Source organism: Dama dama, chromosome 23, assembly GCF_033118175.1.
Source record: "Dama dama isolate Ldn47 chromosome 23, ASM3311817v1, whole genome shotgun sequence".
Taxonomy (NCBI): domain Eukaryota; kingdom Metazoa; phylum Chordata; class Mammalia; order Artiodactyla; family Cervidae; genus Dama; species Dama dama.
In genome coordinates this window covers 54842657-54857607 of record NC_083703.1, presented here as the reverse complement: position 1 = coordinate 54857607, position 14951 = coordinate 54842657, and the positions used below count along the sequence as shown (strand labels likewise).

The window sequence follows — 14951 nt, the reverse complement described above, 5'->3', positions numbered from 1 at the left end:
TGGTCTGAATTTCTGGTTTTGTGCCAGTACCATACTCTCTTGATGACTGTAGCTTTGTAGTATAACCTGAAGTCAGGAAGGTTGATTCCTCCAGCTCCATTCTTCTTTGTCAAGATTGCTTTGGTATTTGGGGTCTTTTGTGTTTCCATATGAATTGTGAAATTTTTTGTTCTAGTTCTGTGAAAAATGCCGTTGGTAATTTGATAGGGATTGCAATGAATCTGTAGATTGCATTTGGTAGTATAGTCATTTTCACAATATTGATTCTTCCTACCCAGGAACATGCAATATCTCTCCATCTGTTTATGTCATCTTTGATTTCTTTCATCAGTGTTTTATGATTTTCTGTGTACAGTTCTTTTGTTTCCTTAAGTAAGTTTATTCCTAAATATTTAATTCTTTTTGTTGCAATGGTGAATGGGATTGATTCCTTAATTTCTCTTTCTGATTTCTCATTGTTAGTAAATAGAAATGCAAGTGATTTCTGTGTGTTGATTTTTTATCCTGCATCTTTGCTAAATTCACTGATTAGCTTCAGTAATTTTCTGATACCATCTTTAGGGTTTTCTAGGTACAGTATCATGTCATCTGCAAACAGTGAGAGCTTTACTTCTTCTTTTCTGATCTGGATTCCTTTTATTTCTTTTTCTTCTCTTCTTGTTGTAACTAGGACTTCCAGAACTATGTTGAATAATAGTGGTGAAAGTGGACACCCTTGTCTTGTTCCTAATCTTAGGGGCAATGCTTTCAGTTTCTCGCCATTTAGAATAAATGTTTGCTGTAGGCTTATCATAGATGGCCTTTCCTATGTTGAGGTAGATTCCTTCTATGCCCATTTTTTGAAGAGTTTTAGTTATAAATGGGTGATGAATTTTGTCAAAGGCTTTACTGCATATTGAGATTATCATATGGTTTTTATCTTTCAATTTGTTAATATGGTATATCACATTGATTGATTTGTGTATATTGAAGAATCCTTGCATTCCTGGAATAAACCCAACTTGATCATGGTGTATGAGCATTTTGATGTGGTGCTGAATTCTGTTTTTGTTGGGGATTTTTGCATCTATGTTCATCAGTGATATTGACTGGTAGTTTTCTTTTTTTGTGTGTTGTCTTTGTCTGTTTTTGGTATCAGGGCAATGGTGGCCTCGTAGAATGAGTTTGGAAGTGCTCTCCTCTGCAATTTTTTGAAAGAGTTTTAGAAGGATAGGCATTAGCTCTATCTAAATGTTTGATAGAATTCTCCTGTGAAGCCGTCTGGCCCTGGCTTTCATTTTTGGGGAGATTTTTGATCACAGCTTCAATTTCAGTGCTTGCAGCTGGGTTGTTCATAATTTCTATTTCTTCCTGGTTCAGTCTTGGAAGATTGAACTTTTCTAAAAATCTGTCCATTTCTTCCAGGTTATCCATTTTATTGCCATATAGTTGTTCATAATAGTCTCTTGTAATCCTTTGTATTTCTGCATTGTCTATTGTAACCTCTCCTTTTTCATTCCTAATTTTGTTGATTTGATTCTTCTCTCCTTTTTCCTTGATGAGTCTGGCTAAAGGTTTGTCAATTTTGTTTATCATCTCAAAGAACCAGTTTTTAGTTTCATTAATCTTTACTGTTGTTTCTTTCATTTCTTTTTCATTTACTTCTGCTCAGATCTTCATGATTTCTTTCCTTCTACTAATTTTGGGTTTTTTCTGTTGTTCTTCTTCTTCTTTTTCCAGTAGTTTTAGGTGTAAAGTTAGGCTGTCTATTCGATGTTTTTCTTGTTTCTTGAGGTAGGATTGTATTGCTATAAACTTCCCTCTTAGAAATGCTTTTGCTGCATCCCATAGGTTTTAAGTTGTCATGTTTTCATTGTCATTTGTTTCTAGAAATTTTTTTATTTCCCTTTTGATTTATTCAGTAACCTATTGGTTATTTAGAAACATGTTGTTTAATTTCCATGTGTTTGTGTTTCTTACAGTTTTTTTTCTTGTAATTGATATCTAGTCTCATAGCATTGTGGTCAGAGAAGATGCTTGATACAATGTCGATTTTCTTAAATTTACTGAGATTTGATTTGTGACCCAAGATGTGGTCTATCCTGGAGAATGTTCCATGTGCACTCAAGAAGAAGGTGTATTCTTCTGCATTTGGATGGAATGCCCTGAAGATATCAATGAGATCCATCTCATCTAATGTATCATTTAAGACTTGTATTTCCTTATTAATTTTCTGTTTTAATGATCTGTTCATTGATGTGAGTGGGATGTTAAAGTCTCCTACTATTATTGTGTTACTATCAATTTCTCCTTTTATGTCTGTTAGTGTTTGTCTTATGTATTGAGGCGCTCCTATGTTGGGTGCATAGATATTTACAGTTGTTATGTCTTCCTCTTGGACTGATCCCTTGATCATTATGTAGTGTCCTTCCTTATCTCTTGTAATCTTCTTTACTTTAAGGTTTATTTTGTCTGATATGAGTATTGCTACTCCAGCTTTCTTTTGCTTCCCATTTGTGTGGAATATATTTTTCCATCCTTTCACTTTCAGTCTATACAAGTCTTAGGGTTTCAAGTGGGTTTCTTGCAGACAACATATATATAGGTCTTGTTTTTGTATCCATTCAGCCAGTCTGTGTCTTTTTGTTGGAGCATTTAATCCATTTACATTTAAAGTTATTATTGATATATATGTTCCTATTGCCATTTTCTTAATTGTTTGGTGTTGATTTTATAGATCTTTTTTCCTCTCTTGTATTTCTTGACTGTATAAGTCTATTTAACATTTGTTGTAAAGCTGGTTTGGTGGTATTGAATTCTCTTAACTTTTGCTTGTCTGAAAAGCTTTTGATTTCTCCATCAATTTTGAATGAGATCCTTTCTGGGTACAGTAATCTTGGTTGTAGATTTTTCCCTTTCAGTACTTTAAATATATCCTGCCATTCCCTTCTGGCCTGCAGAGTTTCTGCTGAAAGATCAGCTGTATGTTACTTGTTGCTTCTCCCTTGCTGCTTTTAACATTCTTTCCTTGTGTTTATTGTTTGTTAGTTTGATTAGTGTGTGTCTTGGCATGTTTTTCCTTTGGTTTATCCTGTATGGGGCTCTTTGTGTCTCTTGGACTTCATTGATTATTTCTGTTTCCATGTTGGGGAAATTTTCAACTATAATCTCTTCAAAAATTTTCTCATACCATTTCTTTTTCTCTTCTTCTTCTGGGACCTCTATTATTGGAATGTTGGTGTGTTTGATATTGTCTGAGAGGTTTCTGAAACTATCCTGTTTTTTTCATTCTTTTTACTTTATTCTGCTCTTCAGAAGTTTTTTCCACCATTTTATCTTCCAGCTCACTGATTCTTTCTTCTGCTTCAGATATTCTGCTATTGATTCCTTCTAGAGTATTTTTAATTTAAGTAATTGTGCTGTTTGTCTCTTATGTTTATTCTTTAATTCTTCTAGGTCTTTGTTAATTAATTCTTGTATTTTCTCCATGTTGCTTTCAAGGTTTTTTTTTTTTTATCATCTTTACTATCATTATTCTGAATTCTTTTTCAAGTAGTTTGCCTATTTCCTCTTCATTTATTCAGACTTATGTGTTTCTAATTTTTTCCTTCATTTGTGTAGTATTTCTCTGCCTTTTCATTTTTCTTTTCTTTTTTTTTTTTTTTAACTTATTGTGTTTGAGATCTCCTTTTCCCAGGCTTCAAGGTTGAATTCTTTCTTCCTTTGGTTTCTCCAATCTAAGTTTGGTCCAGTGGTTTGTGTAAGCTTCATATAGGGTGAAATTTGTGCTGAGTTTTTGTTTGTTTGTTTGTTTTTCCTCTGATGGGCAAGGCTGAGTGAGGTGGTAATCCTATCTGCTGATGCCTGGGTTTGTATTTTTATTTTGCTTGTTGTTCAGATGAGGCATCCTGCACAGGGTGCTATCGTGGCTGGGTGATGCCTGGTCTTGTATTACAGTGATTTCCTTTGTGTGAGTTCTCACTATTTGATACCCCTTAGGGTTAGTTCTCTGGTAGTCTAGGGTCTTGGAGTCAGTGCTCCCACTCCAAAGGCTCAGGGCTTGATCTCTCATCAGGAACAAAGATTCAACAAGTGGTTTGTTATGGCAGTAAGTGAGATTAAAGCAGATATGCAAAAACAAGAAACCAAAGATGAACCCCAGACAAATGCAGTTACAAAATCAGGCAAATAGTCATTAAAATAATGGAATATACACATATACATATACACCCATGAGCAAAGTCAAAAAGTTCAATAAAAATAAAGTACACTAGATTGACCCAGCAAACAAAGGAAATCAAAAATTATATTTACCAGTTAAGAACAAAACTAACTAAAGCACAAACTGGAAAACAAAACTAAAGCAAGGTGCCAAGTGGGGAATAAAGCAATGAAAACAAAACTAACAAGTATGTTGAAAGGAAAGGAAAGAAAGAAAAGAAAGAATAGATATGCAAAGTTAAATAGAGGTAGATAAAGAAGATTTATATACATTGAAGATTAACTGCAAAGGGAAAAGAATAGTAGGAAAGGCAAACAAAGGAATAAATGTAGAAAAATATATACTAAGTTTAAGAAAATTAAAATTTTAAAATAGTGAAAAGGAAAAAAGGGGAAGAAGGAGAAAAGGAAAAAAAGAATCATGTCCTTTTGCTGTCTTCACTGGGTGGGAGGGCAGGATCTCCCTGGGGCCTCTAAGCCCATCATGGGGCTCCACCCTCATGACCTCATCAACTCCCGGAGGCCCCACCTCCCAACATATCGCCTTGGGGGCTGGGATTCAGCGGGTGGACTGGGGGACACACGTTCAGCCCACAGCAGTCACCCCTCTGTGTAAGGCTGTGTAGGGCTGCAACCTGGGGGTGGGAGGTGGGGGGGATGCTCTAGGCACTGCGCGAGGACTCCGGGCCTGGTCTCTGCCCTCCAGTGTTTGTAATTTTGTGAGGGACAGAGAGTGAAATGGTTAAACAATGACAAGAAAGTGAGACTGGACACAAGTCTGTCTGGGAGGGGAGGTTCTCCCCAACCTGCCCACAAACAGGTGCAAGGCGCCGATGGGGAGCACATGGCCTGGCCCGGCCCCTGACCCCCTGCAGCCCAGGGTCCTCATGCCAAGACAACGCCTCTGCTGCCCCCTTCAAGGCTGTCATCCCATGCACACTTTAATTAATGTGAGGCTGAACTGAGGGTAAAAGACATAAAATAAATGAATGCACAGGCAAGAGAGCGCTCTTTACCCCATCGTGGCCCATGAGGCTGAGGCTGCAGAACCAAATCCCGCCTGGGGGACAGGGGGCACTTGTCCAGGGAGCCAAGGCTCTGGTCAAACCCCATTTCTGGCTCAGAGCTTTCTTCAGCTTTCTTCAAAGGTATCTGGTCTAAACACTAAATTTGGACTCCATGTTCAACAGCCCTCTTGATCAAAGTCTAATTTTTAGAGCCTGCTATCAGCCAGATCTGCTTGTTCTCCTCCCTCCACAGAGGGAGATCCATGTCGGCTGAGGGGAAGTTTGTTTAGAAACATGTCCCCTTGGTGGTGACACAGATTGGGGGGCATGGGGTCTGCTCAGGATCTGAGGCGCAGCAGCTGGACAGCTGGAACCTGATGGCCTTCTCAGAGGCCACTTGAGGGGGAGGCCAAGGCCTCAGTCATGAAGCATTTCTGTCACTGAAGTCACCATCTGGGTCTTCGTGAGCCAACGTCACCAAACCACATTGGTCCCCTCGCCCACATGCAGTAAAGCCAGTCCAGTGACAAGGAAAGTGCAGGGTTTACTGTTGGTACCAAACCCAGTGTCCAGGGCAGCTGGTGCTGAAAAAGCCTGAACTCCCTGATGGATTTCAGGGGAGCATTTTAAAGGCTGGCTGAGAGAAGGGGTGGGCATCTCAGGGTGCGTGATCAGCTCCTGCACAATTCTCTGATTGGTTGTGGGGAGGTGCCGGAGTGGGGTCACCGGGATTCAGATTATCAGTCCTCCAGCTCCAGGAGGCTTGGGGGCTACGAACGTGAGGTCCTCAAGTAGTTGCCATCTTCATCTGGTTTCAGCATCTGTGCCACAACTCGGGAATGTGCATCAGATACTGTTATCTGGTGCTTCAGAGATGAGCTAAAGCAGAGGATGTGAGGGGTTTGCCTCAGGAAGGTGTCCCTGGTGGCTCAGTGGTAAAGAATCCACCTGCCAATGCAGGAGATGAGGGTTTGCTCACAGCATAGGAAAGATCCCCTGGAAGAGGAAATGGCAACCCACTCCAGTATTCTTGCCTGGAGAATCCCATGGACAGAGGAGCCTGGCAGGCTACAGTCCATGGGGTCACAAAGAGTCGGACATGACTGAGCAACTAACCCTTTCAGGAAGACCTCAGAGTGTCCCGCTTGGTTGCAACAAAGGGCTAAACAGGACTAGACATGGAAGACGGCTGTGCACACATGCAGCTCACACACACACTCACATGGGCACACATAGACACACAGACACACATGCACAACACACCCACTGAAGTATGACTGGCGTCTGGGGGTTCGAGGGAGGACCACTCAGACCCTGTCACAGCATGGACCCCTTGCAGGACACCTGGCGCTCATCTCGACCTGAGCTCAGCTGCATGGGCCCCTCTTGCGGTCCCCTCTCATGGTTGATTTCACAGTCACTTAAGCTCATTCAGCAGCCAGCTCTCTGTCAAGCTTTGATTACATGCTGCTGGTTTTTCAAGTCAGACCCACAGTTTAGATTTGTTGGTTCATAGGAAATACAAGCAAAAGGACCCCACCCTCCAACCCACCCCACTTTCTGTGTAGTGTGACTGGAAGGGTGGGACATCACAGGTAGTATCCAGTTTCATTTGTAAAACCAGTCCCCTCCTGGCCAGCCAGCTGCTGGCAACCTATTCCTAGGACCAGAGTCTATGAAGAAATTTAAAAAACAGTCCCCAAGTTCTGGGGTCAGACAGCCCAGTCAAATGACACAAATGACCCCTGTCCAGCATTCCCACCATTTCCCCCTGTCTTCACAGGACTTCTTGTCAGTGCTGGGGGGTAGAAAGAAAGTGAAGTCGCTCAGTCGTGTCTGGCTTTTTGTGACCCAGTGTACTGTAGCCCACCAGGCTCCTCCATCCATGGAATTTTCCAGGCAAGAGTACTGGAGTGGGTTGCCATTCCCTTCTCCAAAATATTCTGTGGAGCCCCCTTATTTTGAGGGGGTGGGGGTGGGCAAGAACACCGGAGTGGGTTGCCATTCCCTTCTCCAGGAGATCTTCCTGACCCAAGGATCGAACCCAGGTCTCCTGCACTGTAGGCAGACGCTTTACCATCTGAGCCACCAGGGAACTCTTGCTTAGGGAGTAAGGGCCCGTGAAAGGTTGAGGAGAGGAACTGCAGGTAAACAAAGGAGGGTGCTGGAACATTCCAGAAGAAACACAAAGCCTGTCCCTGCTCCTCCATCCATGGCCCCCGGGCTGGGAGGGGGCCAGCTGCCCAGGGCACATCTCCAGGTAATAGCCTGAGTCACAGCCACCTCAAGTTCCTGCGAGGAAAGAAAGGGCTGACGAGCCTTGAGTGGGGCATCAGTAAGCCTCTCACAGTCCCTGTGAGTTGCTGGCCTGGCTCTCAAGAAAGCGAAGCTCCCCTGGGCACCAATCAGCACCCACCCCGGCCCCAGCCCTCAGGCTCAGACTGTCAACAGTGCTCCAGGCACCCAGGGCCTGGGTCATGCAGGGTCCTTCTGCAGCTGGGGACCGGCCTGGTCTGCTTCCATCCCCTGATCTTCCAGGTGGACCAGCCACCCTGTGTTTATAGGCAGGAGGCAGGTCCGGTCTAAGAAGGGCATGTGCTTGGGTGGCTCTGCTCTTTATTCTGCTTCTAGAAACAGGAATCACCCTTCAGGATCCCCCACACACACATGCAAAGGGTGGGGAGCCACGTGCGCCTGGGCCACCCACAACACGCAAAAGCCAAGCCTGTTCCCTGTTGCAGAGGGCCCTGCATTGCCATAAGGAGGACAGCGCAGTGGACCCCATGTGGTCACGCAGCTAGGGGTCTTTTGGGGGTGGGGGAAGAGTGGTCTTCAGATACGGGTGTGGGGGAATGAACTTCGGGATGCCGGCCAGCCCCCCGGCTATTCTCTCTCACTTCACTGATGTGAGGCAGCGAGGCCCACCTGCACAGGTGGGGGCTGAGTGGGGTGAGAGTGCAGGACCCCACCATCACTTCTAAGGCACCCTCCCTCCTCATCACAGCCATCCAGGTGGAAGCCCCAGGAGGCCTGGCTGAGGGGACCCCTGTGTCATTTCCCAGGGCCAAGCCCAGAGCACAGGGTGCCCCCCATGCCCAGGGGTTGGTCAGCTTGGGAGAAAACTAGAGCCAAACGCTGGTTGAGTGGGGTCTGGGGGGACGTGGATGGCCGCTCTCAAGCCCCCTCCCTGACACTGGCCACTCGGCTCCGAGTTCACTGTAATCAGATTGCCCTAAGCAAGGACAGAGCTCTAATTCTATTCAGAGCAGCCGAGACTCAGAGTTCAGAGCCTCATGTCCACAGGGAGCACAGTGACCACACGTCAGTGGGTGGTAATTTGAAATTGGAAAGGAACAGGATATTTGCTGAGCTGCCCACACAATTACATGGCCAGAAAACACTAAAAATTGTGGGGCTGGAGAATCAGCTGCCAATGAACTCAAGGTAGGGCCACTCTCACCACCCCTGGAGGTGGAGGACTAGGTGAGGGACAGTTGCCCTGCAGCAGAGACACCACTCCTTCCTAGGAATCCCTTTCTGGAATACACTGACACCAGCTTGGACCCCGGTCCCAACAGCACAGCGGTGCCCGGTCCTACAGGACTCACTCTCCAGCACAGCTGGGGAGTTTGCTCAATTCCCCAGAAATCCACTCCCCATGTCCACTGGCTCTAGAGGCTCTCAATTAAGGCCAGGCCCCCAGGTTTTCCTGGCCCGGAGCCAAGAGTGTTCTCTGATGGCTAAGTTCCTTCAAGGTGCACATGGAGCCTCCAAAACATGTGTAGCGTCGGCACCACTGGTAATCCTGAATCAAGCTGTGGTCCCACACAGCAGGAAAGCTCAAACAGGAGGCTTGGCAATGACCACAGGGGCTCGTGTGTGGATAGTGGGGAAACAGCAGCCAGTTCTTACTGTCTGGGAGCAGCCCTGCAAGGCAGACTTTGTTGCCATTGTGGTGTGAGGCGTGGGTGGGGACAAGAGCCATGATTCCATGTAGATGCCCAGGTGACCACCAAGGTACCTTCCTGCCCACATGCACAGAGGTGGGGGCCAGGCCCAGGCTTAGACCTCCTGGTCTGTGCCCATCCTGGTCAAGGACTTTTACAGCCCTGTTGGTGGCTAATCAGCAGACATCCCACTGGTCTGAATATTCTCGTGGGCTTTTTAGCCAAGAGGTGTTTGAAAACATGGCAAACAGGCATCCAGCCCACAGATGGTTTTGAAGCAGTTTTGAGAGGGGCTGGAATCACTGGAATGTGACTTGCCACCCCAGCTTCCACACCCAGAGTGATGAATGAGCCCCCACCAGCTCACAGCCAAGTCCAGGCCCCAGGATCTGGCCTGTGTGCTGCTGAGGGCAGGGGTCCCCTCCTCTCCCCTCGAGGATGAGCACGGCTGACCCAGCAGGGGTGGAGGGGCAGGGGTGGTGAGAGGCCATTTCCCTAATCCAATTGAGGGTCTCCTGGAGCCGGGCTGGTGCCATCATTGCAGCACAGCTGGGAGCAGACAGGATGTGACTACCCGGAAGGGGGGTGGGGGAGGTAGCATGTCTCCGTGGCTCCAGCGCTCAAGAGGGGAAAGACTCACACAGACAGAGCTGCTGCCTGCATAGGCAGCAGGGCACTTGGTGAGGCTCCTGTAGAGGATGATGGAGGGCAGTCACCCTAGATGGTGTCAGCCCCAGAAGATTATGGGTTGTGTCACCTGAAAGGACCTTTCTGCCATCCCAGACCCAGTGTCCTGCCCCTGAAGTGAGAGGGGCTGCTCATCTGCCCCTCATCAGAGGCCACAAAGAGTTTAGGAGCAGTGAGGACAGTGTGGAGTGTTCCTGATGGCCCCTGCCCCCAGCTGGCCCTATTCCCCCCACCCAGGCCCTCCCCACCCCAATCTCTCCAGTCTCTCTCCCCACCAGGCCAGCGGTCAACGGGCACTGTCCGTGGTGCTGAACCCCGAGGCTCTCTGGGGCTCAAGCATTCTGTCCACTCTGAGTCGCTGGTGACCCTGGTCCACCCTTTCCCAGAAATTCCAAGCCAGAGGACATGCATGAGAGCCAGGGTGGAGTAGAGGGCAGGCCAAAGAAAGAGAGAGTGATGGATGGAGGTTCAGTCCTGGAAGGAGTCATGGCCTTTGCTCTAGAAGGTGTGCTCAAATTTCTGCAGTTACCCAAAGTGTCCCCTCTGGGAATCTGGGTTGGGGCATGTCCCCCTCTGAGGCTTTGTGGATGAGGATGAGGTCCCTCCACTTGCCCACCACCAGTGGGTGCTCCATTCAGTTATTCTCTGCTCACAGACCAGCCCCACCATGCAGGTGAGCACCGGGATGCAGGTCAGATTGGGTCTGGGCTTTGTCTTCTGTAAAATTAGAATAGCAGTAGTTTCTCCATGCATACTCCATGTGCACGGTGCTAAGCGTGGGTCTGGCTGGTGGAAAGCATCTGTCGAGGGTTATGATATGTATCATCTAGAAAGTGGAAGTTAGAGGGACTTAGAATGTCCTCTTTTATACTGAGCCAAGTTCTGTTACTGGAACCACCTAACAGTGAGGGACTGCACTGTGAGAAGCAAGACCAGTGGCTGAGCAGTCAAGTTAAGCCCAATGTGCACCCAGTCCATGGAGCCCACTCCCCAAAGTGCCCTTTTAGGAACTAAGATGACTAACTTGGTGCCTCAGCAGCACAGGCAATTCTGGGGGAGGCTCAGACGTTCTGCTCTGCGGTCAGCACTGACCTGACCCACGGGGCAGCAGGCTTCAATGTTGGTCTGTCTTCTCTCCCAGACTTGTCTGCTGTGGACTGTGCACCCTCTTGGAGGGGTCGCAGCAATATCTGGAGTATCTAGGAGCCACTGAGATGAGGGATGATGGAGGGCAGTCACCCTAGATGGTGTCAGCCCCAGAAGATTATGGGTTGTGTCACCTGAAAGGACCTTTCTGCCATCCCAGACCCAGTGTCCTGCCCCTGAAGTGAGAGTGGATGTGCTGAAATCTGGCCCCCTCCACCTACAATACCCTGCCCAAGGGAGGCAAGAGGGGTGTGTGGTTGGCGTGTCACCATGGGTGCAGGACCTGGGCAGTGGTCACAGGATGCACATTCATTCTATTTATTAATTTCATTTAAGGCCAAGAGGACATGCCTGGAGCTCCCAGCACCCAGTCCTCTCCCTAGGTCGGCCTCTGTTAGGCTTCTCTCCAGGGAGCCACCTGGTGTAGAGCTGGCATCTTACCCCACAGATGCCAGCTGCTCTGTTCTTGCTCTCCTCACTAAACCATGACCTTGGCCCTCCCTGTTGGTCACTCTGTATTGACAGCGCCCTGTGGTGTGGATACATCATAACATCAAGAAGCCCAGGCAGTGGGTGTTGAAGATGTTCTGGGTTCTTGCTTTCTGAGCAAGGCTGTGCTGAGTGATGGTGACACACAGGGACCCTGAAGTGACTTACATCACTGTTCTGCCTTTGGCAGCAGCTGAGGGGAGGGGAGGGCTTCCCAGGTGGTGCTGATGGTAAAGAATCTTCCTGCAATGCAGAAGACATGGGTTTGACCCATGAGTTGGAAAGATCCCCTGAAAGAAGGCAAAGCAACCCACCCCAATATTCTTGCCTGGAGAATCCCATGGACAGAGGAGCCTGGTGGACTGCCATCCATCGGATCACACAAGTAGGATATAACTAAAACAACTTAACAAGGATGCACACACATGGGGAGGGGACTTTCAGCATTTGCTGGGTGAGGAGGGTTCATTCCCCAAGGTTAGAAGGAGGTGGTGATCAGTTAGGGGGAGACAGGTGGCATAAAACCAGCTATGGCTCCTCAGAGAAAGAGTGCATAAGACAACAGCCTTGAAGGGGGCAGCAGAGGAGTTGTCTTGATGTGAGGACCCTGGGCTCTGGGGGGCCAGAGGCCGGGCCAGGCCATGTGCTTCCCATTGGCACTTTGTACCTGTTTGTGGGCTGGTCAGGGAGAGCCTCCCCTCCCAGATAGACTTGTGTCCTGTTCCACTTTCTTGTTATTGTTTAACCATTTTACTCTCTGTCCCTCACAAAATTGCAAATGCTGGAGGGCAGAGACCAGGTCCAGAGTCCTCGGGCAGTGCCTCAGAGCACCCACTCCACCCCCTCTCACCCCAGGCTGCAGCCCTAGTCCTGGGTAACCCAGCGTGAATTCTGCTTCTGGTCCTGAGCCTGGCACTGTCATTGTCTCTGTTAGTGATGAGAATGCTGAAGCCAACATGCCCCCTGGGACCGCCTGAGGTCAAAGCTAACCAGTGGACTGGTCAGGAGTCCTGCAGCTTCCTGGTGGTCCTGCCCAACTCAGGAGTTTTCAGCTCAGGGATGCAGACCCCAGAGGAGGAGTGGGGCAAGGAATCATCTCAACATGTCACTCAGAAGACCATCCACCCCCAAGCAGGTTGCCCGGTGTGGTTGGAGCTTGCCCAGTGGTCATTCAGGCTGTGGCAGAGTGTGCCTGGCCACCATCTCAGAAAAGACAGGCTCTGGGGTGGCCCTGCACCAGGACCCGGGCCCTCCAGCTCTGCAGACTGTGTCCTCCTGGCTCCCTGGGGCAGGGATCTGGTCCCTGTTCTCTACACCATACCGTCTGAAGTGAGAGAGGCAGGAGGCCAGGGCCATAGTTGTAGGAGTGTTTGAAGGGTATGGTGGGACCGGAATTTCTCCTGGGACTGAGAGAATTTTTTTTCCACCACTTAACTTTTATAGCAGAATTTTCCAGCTGTGCCTAAACTACTTTTTTTTTTTTTAATTCCAACAGTATATCATGATAGTTAAAATTTCATAATTTCTCCTAGCAGACTTGTAGCTTTTATTTCTGTGTTCTAATCTTTGCTTGATCTTGATTGTGTGTGTGTGTGTGCGTGTGTGTGTGTGTGTGTGTGTGATCTCTGTGAGTCAGGGTACACGTTCCAGGAACTCATTCGGATTGTCTTAAGGGGAATAAAGGAATATTTATTTTGCACAAGAAGGACTGAAATTCTGGGAAGAATGACTACAGGCAGAGCTGGATCCAGGAGCTCAGTGTCCCCAGGGTGCTTTCCTTTCCCCTGTTGTGGGGGTTTCACTGTTAGTCAGGTCCTTCCCTCACAGGTGAGAAAATAGCACCAAGGGCCACAAAAGCAGTTTCCTACTCAGCAGCCTCCCACCCTCAACAAGAGATGAGATCTCTTTCCTGAACATCAGGTCTGGGGCTGATCTTCAGAGGACAAGCATGATTGGTGCAGAGGCGAGCACGCACCCTGCATTTGTCCAAAGAGGACGCAACTGGGCCTTACGGAATGTGCCCATTGGTCAGAAATCCAGAGGGGTGGGGGGTTCCTGGGCAGCAGAAGGAGGTCCCGGGAAGGGGCAGTAGATGCAGCAGGCCCTGAGTGCCCACCCCCAGCTCTGCAGCCTGTCACCATCTTCCCCCACCACTTGGACGCCGCCTCCACCATCTACCATGTTTGCCTCCTTGGGAAAATTTCAGGCCTCTCTTGCCCCCATGAATTATTTGCACCAAGCAAATCTTGTACCGTCTCTGTTAGTGATCTCCTATAGTGAGTAAGTCCTCCTGCCCCTGCTGACCTACCATTCTTCCCTCCAGAACTGTCCTGGCCACTCTTACATTGTTTTTTCCAGTTGAATTTTAGAGTCTGCCTCTCTGTCCCCACATGGTCTCATGTGTCATTGGGACAAACGCACAGATGAGGCTGAGGTTGAGCCCTCCACACCCAGGCATCTCTGGAATGAAAGGCCCGGCTGCTCCTCCTTCCCCCTCTGTCTCTCCTGTGGATGCACTTCCAGTGTTTCCTGGATGGTTTGCACAGGGCAGAGCAGACTCACTCCTCTTTGTTTGTAGCTGGGAGTGGGCTGCCCCCCTGTTCCCAGAAGTGGGGTGTAGAGTGCAGAACTGGGTGAAGCCTGAGCCCCCATCCGTGCTGGAAACCCTGGCAAAACGAGGCAGACCCCTGGCCCCCCCACAGTCCAGGCTGGAGGGGCAAGGGAAGCCTAGGCAAGGCACCCACTCTGGAAGCCCCTGCTGGCCGAGCCTCATCCTCAAACCTCTACTGGGGGGCTGCAGTGCTGGGGCCCTCACCCCACCCTGGAATGTCAGGGTCAGTGCCTGGACTTCTTCCAACTCAGGGATCCGCTGGGGCCTCAGGCTAGACCCCACAACCCACCAGCCTGGGCCCTGGTCCACCGCTCGCATCCCCCATATGTGGCTGTTTCACTGTCTGTGCTCAGCGAGGTGTGGTATTTCAAATGTTTTGACATTTAAAATCTGTGTTGGGTACATTCATTTTGTTTAAATTATACCTGGCTGTGGTGACTCATGGGAATTGATTTGTCTCCTGGGCCTGCACCCCTACCCAGCCCCCAGCCCAGAGCTGCCCCTCGGCTTCACCAGCCCCTCGTTGTCCAAGTCTCCAGACCTGTCCCCCAAACTCGGTGGGGCTGAGCACTCAAAAGACAGAGCCAAATGTGATTTTACACCAGAGTGTATTTCTCCTGACTTCCCTTATGGCTCAGAAGGTAAAGAATCTGCCTGCAATGCAAGAGACCCGAGTTTGATTCCTGGGTTGGGAAGATCCTCTGGAGAAGGAAATGGCAACCCACTCCAGTGTTCTTGCCTGGAGAATCCCATGGACAGAGGAGCCTGGCAGGCTACAGTCCATGGGATCACCAAGAGTTGGACACGACTGAGCAACTAAATTACCATCACCACTGGGAGGTGATGGCGGATTCAGGACTGTGG

The 14951-nt window shown here is 48.5% G+C and overlaps 1 protein-coding gene across 1 annotated transcript in view; it reads left to right on the top strand.

Annotated features, from left to right (window-relative positions):
• Positions 1-14951, top strand: part of NTSR1 (neurotensin receptor 1) — a 48299-nt gene that overhangs the window by 25910 nt on the left and 7438 nt on the right. The window lies entirely within an intron of this gene.